We start from the raw sequence: 13,613 nt of genomic DNA, 5'->3' as shown, positions 1-13,613 counted from the left end.
ACAGACCTCTTCTCATTCTCAACCAACAGACATGAGAGAAGAACACACCTGAAATTCGTTTCCCCACCGGCTAGAGGATGCAAATATAAGAGATACCATTAACAACTTCTATCGTATCAAGCAGCCTTATGGGGCAAAGACTTAGAAAAACTAATTATACACACAAACAACTATGGTGAATTTAGAAAACACCTAAAAACATTCCTGTTCTCGAAATACCTAGGTAACGATTCAGGACAATAGCCCCCTTCGTAATCCCACCCAGATCTGATCTTGTAAACTGTTAACCTCTGATCTCTAACTATGATTGCTCCATTCAATTTATGGAATTTCTCTAATTCATTGTAAATCGCACGGAACTTCACGGTCCTGCAGTATATAAACTGTTGCTATTATTATCACTGTTGTTACTATAAGATGTTCTCAGCTATACTCTGTAAGTCGCTGACTGTACAATTTCTCTTCGTTGTGAACCGCCTAGAAGTCGCAAGATTGTTGGCGGTATATAAGAATAAAGTTATTATTATTATTATTAATAATATGCTTAATACCAGAGATTGAACGAGTAGGCGGAAGGCTTGGTGGTTGAAGTAACGTTTGATGGTGTGCAGTTTCCAGAGGGTACAGAAACATTTTTTCACCTGGGCACTGGTATGGTCATCGAAGGTCAGGGTGCGGTCCAGGATGACTCCAAGGATTTTTATGGTGGGTAGGATAGGGTAATCTAGCCCATTCAATCTGAGGGAAGTGTTTGTTAATTTATGGTTGGGACTCGCTAGGAAGATTTTGGTTTTTTCAGAGTTCAATTTTAATTTGAGTTTTGAGGTCCACAGTTCTAACTTGGTGAGGATAGATGAGATGAGTTTTTCCATTTCTAGAGTGAGTGAGGTAGTGGGAACAATGATGGTGATGTCATCTGCATATATGAACGATTTTAGGTTTGAGTTTGCTAGGTTTCGTGCCAGAGGGGTCAAGTAAATATTGAATAGGGAGGGGGATAGGGGAGAGCCTTGTGGGACTCCACAAGGGTTACGCCAGTGGTGGGAGAAGGCTCCATTACTGTGGACCTGGTAGGTACGGTTGGTTAGGAAGCCTGTGAACCAATCTATTACCTGTCCGGAGATGCCGATGGAGTCAAGGCAGTTGAGCATAATGTCGTGGTCGACCAGGTCGAAGGCACTGCTCAGATCGAATTGAAGTATCAGGGCGCTTTTGCCCAGTGAGAACAGGTAGAGGAGGTAATTTGTCAGGGCAGCTAGGACGGTTTCGGTGCTATGATTTGGGCGAAAACCGGACTGGGAGTCATGAAGAATATTGAACTTGTCAAGGTAATTCGTAAGGTTGTGGTTGACAAGACCTTCCATGAGTTTTTGGAAGAGTGGTATGTTGGCGATGGGTCTGTAGTTGGTGATGGAAGAGATTGGATCCTTGGGTTGTTTAGGGATAGGGGAAATGAGGATGTGGCCAAGTTCGGATGGGAAGTGTCCAGTGGACAGGCATAGAGATACCCAATTGAAGAGTTCTGCTTTGAATGATGGGGGGGCGCATTTCATGATGGTGTGAGGACAAGTGTCTAATAGGCAGTTGGAGTTGGCATATTTAGAATAAAGTTCGAGGAATAGATTCCAGTCAGGATTTTCAAAGGAGGTCCAGGACATGTCGGCTATTGAACCTTCTGTATCTGCTGCGTGTAGGTTGAGTGGGGGTTCGGGGCTGTGAGCTGCAAGAGACAGTTTTAGAGTGTGGATTTTGTTCGCGAAGTGGTCAGCTAGAGTGATTGCGGAGGGAGGGAGGTCGGAGGTAGGGCGTTTGTGAGAGTCTATGTCGAACAGGGAGTTAACTAGTCTAAAAAGTGCTTTGCTGTTTAGAGAAGGGGAGTTTATTAGTTGGGAGTAGTGTTTACTGCGCTTATCGAAGATCTGTTTTTTGTATTCTTCGACTTTCAGTCGCCAGGTAAGTCTGTCTAAATCTGTCCCTGATTTACACCAGATTCTTTCAAGTTTCCGGACTTGAAAGAATCTTTTTTCAATTATAAGCCAATTTACTAATTAAATTAGGCACCTAACTTTAGGCCTGCACTAAAAACCTCTAGCGCTGTTTAGTAATAGGAGCCCTTAATTGATTAATATGCATTAGTGTAAACATAAAATGTAAAATATTAGCATTCTTGTGCAATGTTAAGGGACAGACCTGGAAACTCTCAAACAGGAAAAGGGGTGCCACCCAGAGGCGCTTGGGAATCATTTAAACAAGAAAACAGCATATCCACAAACTGAAACAGAGAGACAAAACAGAAATATTTCCAGCTGTGAAATAGAAATATCAAAAGTGCAGGCAGAATTACTTGGCCTGTTTTATTTAATCAAACTTTTTTTTCCAAAGTTACAATGCCAGAGCGCTTATATACTAACATAAAATAATCAGAAACATTGAAGCGACCAGACAGAAAGACCCTACCAAGCATCACCTTGTAAGCAGTATCACTGGGCAATCTGAAACAGTCCAATTCAAGATCTACAGATTCCCTTTCACCAATAACTAGTCATCATAGCAATATATATATATATATATATATATTTTGCTATGATGACTATATATTTTACTGTTTCAACGCTGAGGAGACAGCCCAATACCCCCCCCCCAACAGATCCTCTATTCCAAATACAGAAATTCTTAGTTACCTTATATAATGTTACAAATCTGTGATTTCCATACGTACTATCTAGAAAAATATACTGTATATATGGATTTTACACTTAGGGCTCCTTTTACTAAGCTGCGCTAGCGGTTTTAGCGCGCACTGCATTGCCGCACACGCTAGACGCTAACACAAGCATTGAGCTGGCGTTAGTTCTTGGCGCATGCGGCAATGCAGCGCGTGCTAAAAACGCTAGTGCACCTTAGTAAAAGGAGCTCTTAATCACATCATTGCCAAGGATGCGCAGTTAGCAGAAATCAGAGAAGATAAAAGGTCAGAACTTGACCTCTCACATCTATACACACTTTTGCAAATGTTCCTGTTACTGGGCACTTATGGTATAACTGACATTTAACCCTTGTATAACCATTTTACAGACTGATCTACTCATTAGTCAATACACAATTCAAACAGCATACATTTAGTAATCTTTAATTCTCATTTTATGTAGGTTAGCAAATGGCCTTCAATGAAACACTAAAAACAAGGAAAAAACTGCAGAGCAGAATGTACAAGGTGCAAGAATCTTTATTGAAAGTATATATAAAATTGTAATCCATAAAAATGGCTCTCATATACATGGAGTATGAACCCAACACTCCTTCCTCAGGGGTCCGGGATGGCTGATGTATCACATATAGAGTCATGCGGAAAACAATGTTGTAATATAAAATAATCAAAATTTTTGAATCTGAGACAAGAAATTCTCCTTCTGGGCTAACGCACAGGGTGAGTACATTTGGTAGCAGTACTCACCCTGTGCGTTAGCCCAGAAAGAAAATTTCTTGCCTCCGATTCAAAAATTTTGATTATTTTAAATTACAATGTTGTTCTCCACATGACTTTCTATATGTGATACATCGGACATCCCAGACTCCTGAGGAAAGAGTGTTTCTCTGAAACACAGACCATGTTGGATCCGTACCCCATGTATATGAGAATCATTTTTATGGATTACAATTTTGTATAGAAGGTCTAGTTGCACAATATCTCACCAACTACCTAGAAGACCACAACCTACTTCACCCCTCACAATCTGGATTCAGAACCAACCATAGCACAGAGACACTATTAGTAACTCTACTAGACATAGCCCGACAGCACCTTAGTAAAGGAAGAAGGATGCTGATAATTCAACTCGACCTCTCTGCTGCATTTGACCTGGTAGACCACACCATACTACTTCAGATACTAGAAGCCATAGGGATCTCAGGCGGGGTAAACAATTGGTTCCAAGGATTCCTCAAAACAAGAACATACAGAGTAAAGACAAACGATATTAAATCAGACCCCCTGGTCTAACCCCTGTGGAGTACCTCAAGGGTCACCACTGTCGCCCATGCTCTTCAACCTCTTCATATCCTCCCTTGGTACCACTCTAGATAACCTACGCAGATGACATAACCATACTCCTCCCCTTTGACTCACTAGATCCCACTTCAACAGATAACCTGAAAAAAACACTAGAAGCAGTGGAAAAATGGATGTTAGACCACAAATTGAAGCTGAACTCAGACAAAACAAAATTTCTACTGCTTGAAAAGGACAAAACCCCATCCATAACAGAATTAGAAATAAATGCCACCAAATACTCTATACAGTCTGCTCTCAAACTCCTAGGAGTGACGATAGATAGGAGTGACACTGCAGGTCAAAATCAACAAGACTACTCAAAAAGCATTTCTAACCATGTGCAATCTACGAAAAATAAAAAAATTCTTTGACAAAGAGCAATATAGGCTCATAGTCCAATCCCTAGTCCTAGGTCTAGTGGACTACTGCAATATCCTTTACCTTCCATGCCCCACAAACTTAATAAAACAATTACAGACTGTACAAAATACAGCCCTCAGACTGATCTATTCTCTTGGAAAATTTGACCACATCACCAATGCCTACCTAGATTCACACTGGCTACCTATATAAGCTCGAATTCAATTCAAATTATACTGTATATTATTCAAAGCAATAAACGGTACTGCACCCAACTACCTAAACAATCGCCTAAATTGGAACCTTACAACCAGACAAAGGAGAACTCAGATCCCATTTGCCTATCTCTCATTCAAAGGAACGCAACGCAAGAAGATGTATGACAACCTACCAGCAACGCAGGCAGCAAAATTAGACCCCTCCATCTCTAACTTGCTAACAGCAACATGCGACTTCAAATCATTTCGAAAAGAAATCAAAACCCTGCTATTCAAAAAATTCATCCAGATATCTTAAACCCCCCCTGTCCTTCCCCCTCCCCCTGTAAAATTCCCCCTCAAATTTTTACTCCTCTTGTAACTCCCCTTCATAGACTCAACTATGTAACCAGTCCCCTAAATTGTAATTTCCCCGTAAATGTCCAGTTTTTCTTCTGATGTAATCCTCAAATTTCTACCTATCTCTTAAGTTCTCCCAAAGACTCAATTTATATAACCAGCTCCCTAAACTGTAATTTTTCCTGGAAATGTCCAGTTATTTTCTGATGTAATCCACCTAGAACTGCAAGGTACAGGCGGAATAGAAGTCACTAATGTAATGTAACTTTCAATAAAGATTCCTGCACCTTGTACATTCCGCTGTGCAGTTTTTTCTTGTTTTTGGTGTTCGCCTTTTACTGCAGACCCGTTGGATTTTTCTTTGTTTTGCTTCAATGAAACACTAACTGCTAGCATCTATACAATTCATAACAGCAGAAAACATAGATCTATAACTTCTTTCAAATGAAGTTTCCATTATATGAGCCTGAAACCCAGTCTCCCTTGGAAAGAACCTAAACTGAGGGGATAAGAAGGGCCAGAGGCAGGCAAAACACCCCTAAGCTGTCCCCCAACCCTAAGAACCAGAAGCCCCTAGGGCTACTATATCAGAACAACCCTCTCCCCTCAGAAGGGCACAAGTCCCTGGGGATTTACAGCAAAGAGCCTTACTAGGAGTTAAGATCCTGGATTGTCCAAAAAGTTATAAACAGAATAGAGTCAGTCCAGGGGAAGGCTACTAAAATGGTCAGTGATCTACGTCATAAAGTGTACAGAGACACTCAAAAATCTCAATGTATATACTTTGGAGGAAAGACAGGAGAAGGGAGATATGATAGCGACATTTAAATGTTTATGTTGCATAAATATGCATGAGGCGAGTCTCTTTCAATTGAAAGGAAACTCCAGTGTGAGGGGGCATGGGATGAAGTTAAGGCTCAGAAGTAATCTATGAAAATAATTTTTTTTATAGAAAGGGTGGTAGATATGTGGAATAGTCTCCCAGTAGAGGTGATAGAGACAATGACTATCTGAATTTACAAAAGTGTGACAAGCACAAGGGATATCTTAAGGAGAGGAGGAGATAGTGGATGCTGTGGAGGGGCATACTGGATGGGCCATTTGGCCTTTATCTGCCTTCATGTTTCTATGCTTCTATTCATCCAACTCCCCTCACTTTTCTTGTAAAGATTTATGATACCTCAGGAGAATTTGTCCCTTTGCCATAAGACAGGCTTTCCTGCAACTCTTCACCCAAAAGACCAGACGGAAAAGATGCGACATAATGATGAAGTTGCAAATAGCCATACCAGTTGTCCAAGGCCAGGTTGTACTCTAATTTCAGAGATTCAAAAGTTAAATCAAAGAAAAATCCAACCAATCTGCATATTGTGGATAACAACAGTCTTTTGCACCCTGTGCATAATTTCTGCAGTCCTTCTTTTATTTTTGCTGTTTAGAGATTCAAAAAATTTCATTTGGCTATGTTCTGTGATAATCTGAAATACATACTGCTTAAGCAAAGCAGTACTGAAGGATTCCAGCAGGCACTAGCCCTTATGCCAGTGATATCAATGGAAAAGTTCAGATTTCTCTAGCTCCATCTGCTGGTCAGGAAAGGCTCAACCTATTGGTGTGGACTGGTCTAGCAGGGCTCAAGGAAAAGAAATTAATAGATATGAATATATTTTACCGTTTGTTCTATGGGTTTGGTTTACTAAAGCTTTTTCGCCTCATTTTGTGACTATGGTCAGGTCTTAAATCTTTCTTGGCTGATTTGCCTTGTGTTCTTAAGTTTGCTGTGTTGAGTTATTTGCAGGTAGTGAAATACCTTCTTACTAGACCAGGGGTCAGCAACTTACAGCTCTTCTTGCACGTGGCTGTGGTTCTCCAGGTCCTGACCCTTTAATCTCCCTCCCAAACCCATGATCCCCCCCCCCCTCTGGTGCTACTGCGGTACCTGGTGGTCCAGCAGGGGTCTTTGGAGCAGGAGCATGACCCTCACACCCCTGCCTCCTCATGGCTGCCTTCTAAAATAGCTGCTGCAACCTCTTGCAGTATTTCCTGTAGTACGGTAATAGGTCACGGCAGCCATTTTAGAAGGCAGGAGCAAGGAGAAAATATTTCTTCACTCAATATGTAATTAAATTCTAGAATTCATTGCTAAAGAATGTTGTAACAGCAGTTAGCAGGGTTTAAAAAAGGTTTGGATAACTTCCTAAAAAAAAGTCCATAACCTATTATGAAGATGGACTTGGGGAAATCCATCGCTTATTCTTAGGATAATCAGCATAAAGTCTGGTTTTACTCTTTGGGATCTTGTGACCTGGGTTGGCCACTGTTGGAAAAAGGATACTGGGCTTGATGCACCTTCAGTCTGTCCCAGTATGGCAACTCTTATGTTCTTATTTCAAGGTTAGTTCCAACAGCATTCAGAAAACAAACCACGCAGATCTTTGCAAATTTATATGCAAAGTGTCCTGTTGGGAAACCTCACTAATTATGGTAATGAATCTTTGGAATGGGCCACCTTGGCATCTTGGTATAGAGCTGCTGTTTGTATACAAATAGAATACTTCAGTGATGGAATATATGGGAAGCACCCAGTTGTAATAGTGCTGAATCTGAAACGCAGTTGGCTTTTACACCCTTGGAGAAAGCTGAGCCACAGCCCAGCCTCCTACCTTGATGAAATTTCCCTCAATGTTGAGGTTATGACTTGTCATTCCCAGCATAAGCCAATATCTTTGCCTGGTCCTCTGGTAGCTGCTAAGACTTCACCTTGCTCAGATCCTTCATCAACTTATCCAAGTCTTCCTTGCAGAGAACGCAGCCCGAAAGGGGAAAATTTACAGAGCAGCGCCTCAGAGGCCCTATCCCCTGCCCAGTTTCTAAGCGACAGCATCCTCTGGATTACTATCACCAATGTGACCAACCTGATGAATCCCTTTCCTACCCTGGCCTAGGTCCCACAGTGACCTCATGGGCTAGCCCAGCAAGCTAGAACCCCATGGGTTGAAGTGTGGGACAGGATCAGCACTCTTGCTTCGCTGGAGCAAGGAACTTGGATTGAACACTGAGAAGCAAAAGGGCATAGACCATCCCCTGGATCATAGGACCTAGTTCTGTGTGTGCTTTAGCACCCCAAACATTGAGCAAACTCATTCACTGTGTCCAGAAAGGAGTAATTTCCACTGGGTTAAGCACCGCCAAACATTCTGAAAAGATTGCTCCTATGCCTTAGGGTCATGAACTGCATACCAGAAGATCAGGCCTAGCTCACCTGCCTACAGCAATAATCCAACCTTACCATCTGCTGGAAATAGAGACATACTACAGGACTCCAGCAAACACTAGCTCCATACTGGTGATGTCACTAGAAAAATTCAGACTCTATCTCCATCTGCTGGTCAGGTAGAACATGACACACACAGCATATGCTTTAGGAAATTATATTCAAAGTTGTTAAAAAGAAAAATCATTTTTCAAAACTGCAATAAATAAAGGAAAATAAAGCTACAGGTCATAAAATGTCTTGCGTATACATTCTAATGTGGGAACATTCGGTGCTTGTACATATGTGGGTAAATCTGGATGTAGTGCAAGAATCCAGGAGACACAGACACACGTTTACTAGACACAGGCAAGATCTATAGCACAGCAAGGGAAAGGAGCTCTCTCCTTAGATTTCCAAGAACGCACAGATGCCAAGCTACCTAGTTCCAGGCTAAAGATTTTGGGGCAGCCCCGGATTTCTGATCACCTCATCCTGTGCATTAGGGGACTTGCAGTACCGATTTCAATGGGTAAGGATCAAGCACTACGAATCCTACACACTGCTTTGGAAAGCAAGTTCAAAACCAGGACTGCCCCAAAAATGTCCAGCGTGGAACTATGTAATTTGGCCTCTCTGAGCACAAGTCCTGCACCCTTCCTCCAGGCAGCTCCCGAACAACCTCAACACAGAAACTCAGTGCGGTCCGAGCTGGCCCGAGGTATCGACGTCAGCCACTGAACGACTCACACGCGACTCTTCCCTATTCAGCTCCACTTGTTCGTTCAGGTTGCCGACAAACTTCTTCGGCATCCCACCGTCCTGTGACGCAACTTCTTCCCTTCCCCGGCGTCCCGCCCCCTCTTCTGACGTAACTTCCTGTTTCTCCGGCAGGGCGGAACGCAGCTGGGGAACAGGGGTTGCGTCAGAGGGAACGCCGGAGGAGAGACTGGTGGCGGGGGACTTCAGGTGTGCGTTTGGAAGGTAGGATGGGCTCTTGAGCTTGAAGGAGGGGTGTCAGATCGCAGATGCTGGAGCAGGAAGGAGCCCCGGTCTGTGCTGAGGGGTGCTCGGTGTGTGAGGGCAGTCGAATGCGTGTGACTTGGTATCTCTGCATTCTGCTTTCCTGATCTCATCATGCTCCCCAGCTGTAGAAGATCTAATAAAATAATGCTGCTTTGACTCTTAGATCCGTTATGTCTCACCTACCTGGGCTTTTACCTCACAACGGGCCAGATGCATTGAAGGGTTTTTACCGCTGTCATGGTCTAAGGGTCAACTTAGCAGAGAAGAAAGTGAAATTAACACTACGACGAAAGACAGACCCAGTGCGGTTTAAGTAACATTTGAAAGGTTACTCTTCCAATCCTTGGTTGCTTAAAGAAGTGTGGTAGAATTAATGACATCGTTGTGATAGCTGCTAATTTTGTGTTTTAAAGAAGAGTGAGGGGAGGCTTTCTTTTGATAGGGTGGGGCGGTGGAGAGTTGCACAATTGTTATGTTTGGTGTGTTTGAGTCTTTATGCGTGTTTTATTGTGATCGGATTTGGCTGAAGGTGGGATAGAAATGTTTTAAAATCATTAAAAAACTACTAGAATTGGCTAAACCCCCTTACCCTGAGATGAAAGTCTGAAAATATGATATTTTCTGAAAAGTCATCAAAGACATCAGTATGAGCCTGCCATAAATCGTGGGAACCTCATACTGATGTCTTTGATCTCTTCCTTGGTGACTTTTCAGAAAATATCATATTTTCAGACTTTCATCTCAGGGTAAGGGGGTTTAGCCAATTCTAGTAGTTTTTTGATCAAGTCCTCATTGGCTAATTATTTTAAGAGGGTTTTGCTTTTGGTTAAAATCATTAAACCATGAGCCATTAACCATTTTTTTGGCCGTGAGAAAAATGCATAATATAGTAGCCTTCCCTTTGGAATACTGTACTGGGCTCAAGTCCTCTGCTCAGAGTTGGCCCCAGAAAAGTGTGGGTCTGGTTCAGTTATTCTTATTTTACCTTTCTTATACTAGATGGTATGGCATTGAGCCAGATGCAACAATTAGATTCAATGTTTATGGGACCATTTTGCTGCATAATTGGGTAATAATGCCTAGAAACATATTTTGTATGATCTACTCAAATATACATGGAGAGAAAGTTTACAGGTCATTGAAGCTATGATTTATTACCTTTTATTATTAAGATTCATTTTATTTTTTAAGAAATCCACTCAAACCAATATACAGGGAAGGGTAGAAACTATGCATATTTTGATGTCTCAGCTGTAATATGGGGGTTTCTGAGGAAAAGGACATTTTTGGCTTACCTACTGTACCAAGTTTGCCCGTTATGTATGATATCACTATTCCTCTGAGTCTCTGAAGGTCTTGGGTGTCACTCTAAGCTGCATACCCATGTTTTCATCTTAACCAGAAATCTTTGATTACTTTATAACAACTGCACTCTATTAGGCCACTCAAGTATAACAGCAGTAAGATTTTTGATCTATTCACTTGTTCTTTCTAGATATAAGAATAGCCTTACTGGGTCAGACCAATGGTCCATCAAGCCCAGTAGCCCGTTCTCATGTGGCCAATCCAGGTCACTAGTACCTGGCCAAAACCCAAGGAATAGTAATATTCCATGCTACCAATCCAGGGTAAGCAGTGGCTTCCTCCCCCCTGTCTTTGTCAACAACAGACTATGGACTTTTCCTCCAGGAACTTGTCCAATTGAGTGGATCAGAGAGATGAGAGATTTGAAATAAGGAAGGCGATGCATACAAATCTCTCATGCATATTCATTGTGGATATCCTAAAAATCAGATTAGCTGGGTGTTTCCTGAAGACTGGGTTGAGACTAAAATATTATAATTCCTTACTCCCAGACTTGAGAAATGTGCTGCTTGCAATTTGTGCAAAATACTGCTATAAAATTATTTGGAAAAAATAAATTTGACAGTTATTCTTTTACTTCAAAAAGAACACTGGGCTTTCTGTTTCATACTGAATCCCTTTTAAGATTTCTGATGATTACTCAATTAATTTATTGGAATTTATTAACTGCCTTTTATGAAGAGATTCGCCCAAGGCGGTTTATGATGAATAGTACAGGTACTCTGAGTATTTTTCCTATCTATCCCGGTGGATTTAGAATCTAACTTTGGTACCTGGGGCAATGGGGGATTAAGTGATTTGCTCAGGGTCACAAGGAGCGATGCTGAGGCAGCAGCTCTAACCACTGTACCATGCCTGTACTCCATTAGGGTTTTTTTTTACACTGGGGTTCTTTGTTTTTTAAAATAGTGTACTAATTCCCTATGTCCCTTCTAGTCTTTTTGTTTTTGCTCAGTCTACCATAATCTTCTAGTTGTTCCTTTCCATTTCTCAGTTAAGTTTAATATAAAGAAATAAAAAACTAAAGAAGTAAGGTAATACCTTTTTTATGAGACAAACTCAATGCATTTTATGATGAGCTTTTGACGGTATCCCTTCTTCAGATCACAAATAAGCAAATGTTAACAAATAACATGAAAGCATTTGGGGAATAAGAAGAGGGAGGGAGGGGTGGCAAGGTGGGCAAGAGACAGAGAGGTGGCAGAACAGTTTTAAATATGTCTTTGTAGTAGGAAAGGAAGCCCAGATCTCTGTTAAGTCCTGTCTGGTAGGTGTCAAAATATTTTATCATTTTGATGTCAAAGGTTTTATGTTCTTGGATTGTCTTAAAGTTCCCTTTTAGTATTCTTACCTTAAAATCATTGGTGTAATGGTCAGTTTTTTCAAAGTGTTGTCCAACAGAGGTGACCATTGGTCTGACCCTGTAAGGCTATTCTTATGTTCTTATTTGAGAAAAAGTATGCGGGAAGCCACTGCTTGCCCTCGATCGGTAGCATGGGATATTGCTACTCCTTGGGTTTTGGCCAGGTACTAGGGATTTGGCTACTGGGCTTGATGGACCATTGGTCTGACCCAGAAAGGCTATTCTTATGTTCTTATGCTCTGAAACCCATCTAAAAACCCGCCCAAGTCGACACTTGGATGACCTAAAAGACAGGTGGTCTAAGTGCCGATAATCAATCCTATTTTTTGGATGTATCCAGGGTCTTTTTAGGCCTCTGAATGCCACTGTGTGCCCAGAGCTGAAAGGGATGTAATTAGAGAAGTGGTTGGGGGGGGGGGGGGGGAATGTGGGCTAAGTTAGACTTGGTCATCCTACAGAGATAATCAAATGTTGTTGTTTTTTTACTAGACTTCCTGGATGGAACATATACATTGTGAGGTAGATGATGTAAAAAAAAAAAAAACAGGTATAAGTGCCCAAAAAGTTTTGAAGTGATCAGATAACCACTGCAGAGACAAAGTAAATACCCCCCTCCCACACACACACACACTCGCCCAGTGTTCCTGGACCTCTTCACACTCCCACAAAGATTGAAATAAAAACATACATACCTGTCTCCAGAGCATAGGAAAGCCTTTAGAGCTACACACTGGTCTTTTAAATATCCTGGGGGTTGGCTAGTGAACAATAGAGAGGAGGTCCCAGGCCCATAAACCACTCTAACCACTACATGTAGGTGGAACATATGTGCCCCCCAAAACCCTACTGTACTGCCATTTAAGTGGCACCTGCAGCCATATGGGCTACTGAGATTGTAGACAAGTGCAATTTGGGCATGTTTGGGGGACTCACCATAACCTATAAGGGAGTTCTGGTGAGATGTTCATGGCACCCTTTTTGTGAAGTTCACAGCAGTGTCCTGAAGGTATCCCACTGCTCTGTTGCCATGTCTGGGTGGCCAGTCCATCACAATGCCGGCCTCTCCCACATTCAAAAGATCTTGTTCTGGGCATTTGGGACTTGGATGAAATTTTGGTTGAAAATGTGTTATAAAGATAGATGAACAATAGCCTGGATGTCCAGATAGACGATTCTCCCCCCCCCCCCTTAAAATATTTTAGATGTATTTTTCGAGAATGGATATTTTCCCACTGCCGACTTTGGGTCATCTAGTGCCATAGTCTGAGTCGGACTTAGATGTATCTTTTGATTATGCCTCTCTAAGTGTAGTTCAGAGTAGTTGGTATGTCAGAAATGGCAGTGACCTGCAGTGTTCATGCATAGTGACAACTGCTTAGTGATGTGTCTCGTAGCTTTTGTAACAGTTTTTAGACATGCACAGGCCAAACATTTTCATTTTCTTTAGTTTCGCTATTTGCAAGAATTTTTAATTTCATTTGAAGTTCCAAAAAATTTCATTTTGGGAGCAATGTGAACAGTACACCCTATTTCTCAGTAGAGTGCTTATTGATCAATATTGTGTACTTTTGAGTTACAGGACACACTGATAGTGAAACCTCCTCTCTCCAAATTTTGAATTTTTTTTTACTGTCATTT

General features: G+C 41.6%; 1 protein-coding gene across 22 annotated transcripts in view; it reads left to right on the top strand.

Moving 5' to 3' along the window:
* The first annotated feature begins 9,075 nt into the window (after positions 1-9,075).
* Positions 9,076-13,613, top strand: part of INPP4A (inositol polyphosphate-4-phosphatase type I A) — a 399,562-nt gene continuing 395,024 nt past the window's right edge. For 18 of the 22 annotated variants that reach the window (XR_004539925.1, XM_033949323.1, XM_033949336.1 and 15 more), the window contains exon 1: positions 9,138-9,205. The gene's annotated coding sequence lies outside the window, so the exon portion shown is untranslated. Of the gene's footprint in view, positions 9,206-13,613 lie in introns of all 22 variants that reach the window. The other 4 variants (XM_033949317.1, XM_033949319.1, XM_033949316.1 and 1 more) reach the window with 3 other exon arrangements.

The sequence above is a fragment of the Geotrypetes seraphini genome, chromosome 6, assembly GCF_902459505.1.
Source record: "Geotrypetes seraphini chromosome 6, aGeoSer1.1, whole genome shotgun sequence".
Taxonomy (NCBI): domain Eukaryota; kingdom Metazoa; phylum Chordata; class Amphibia; order Gymnophiona; family Dermophiidae; genus Geotrypetes; species Geotrypetes seraphini.
Note: the sequence above shows the minus strand (reverse complement) of the source record. Positions and strands in the feature narration are given on the sequence as shown.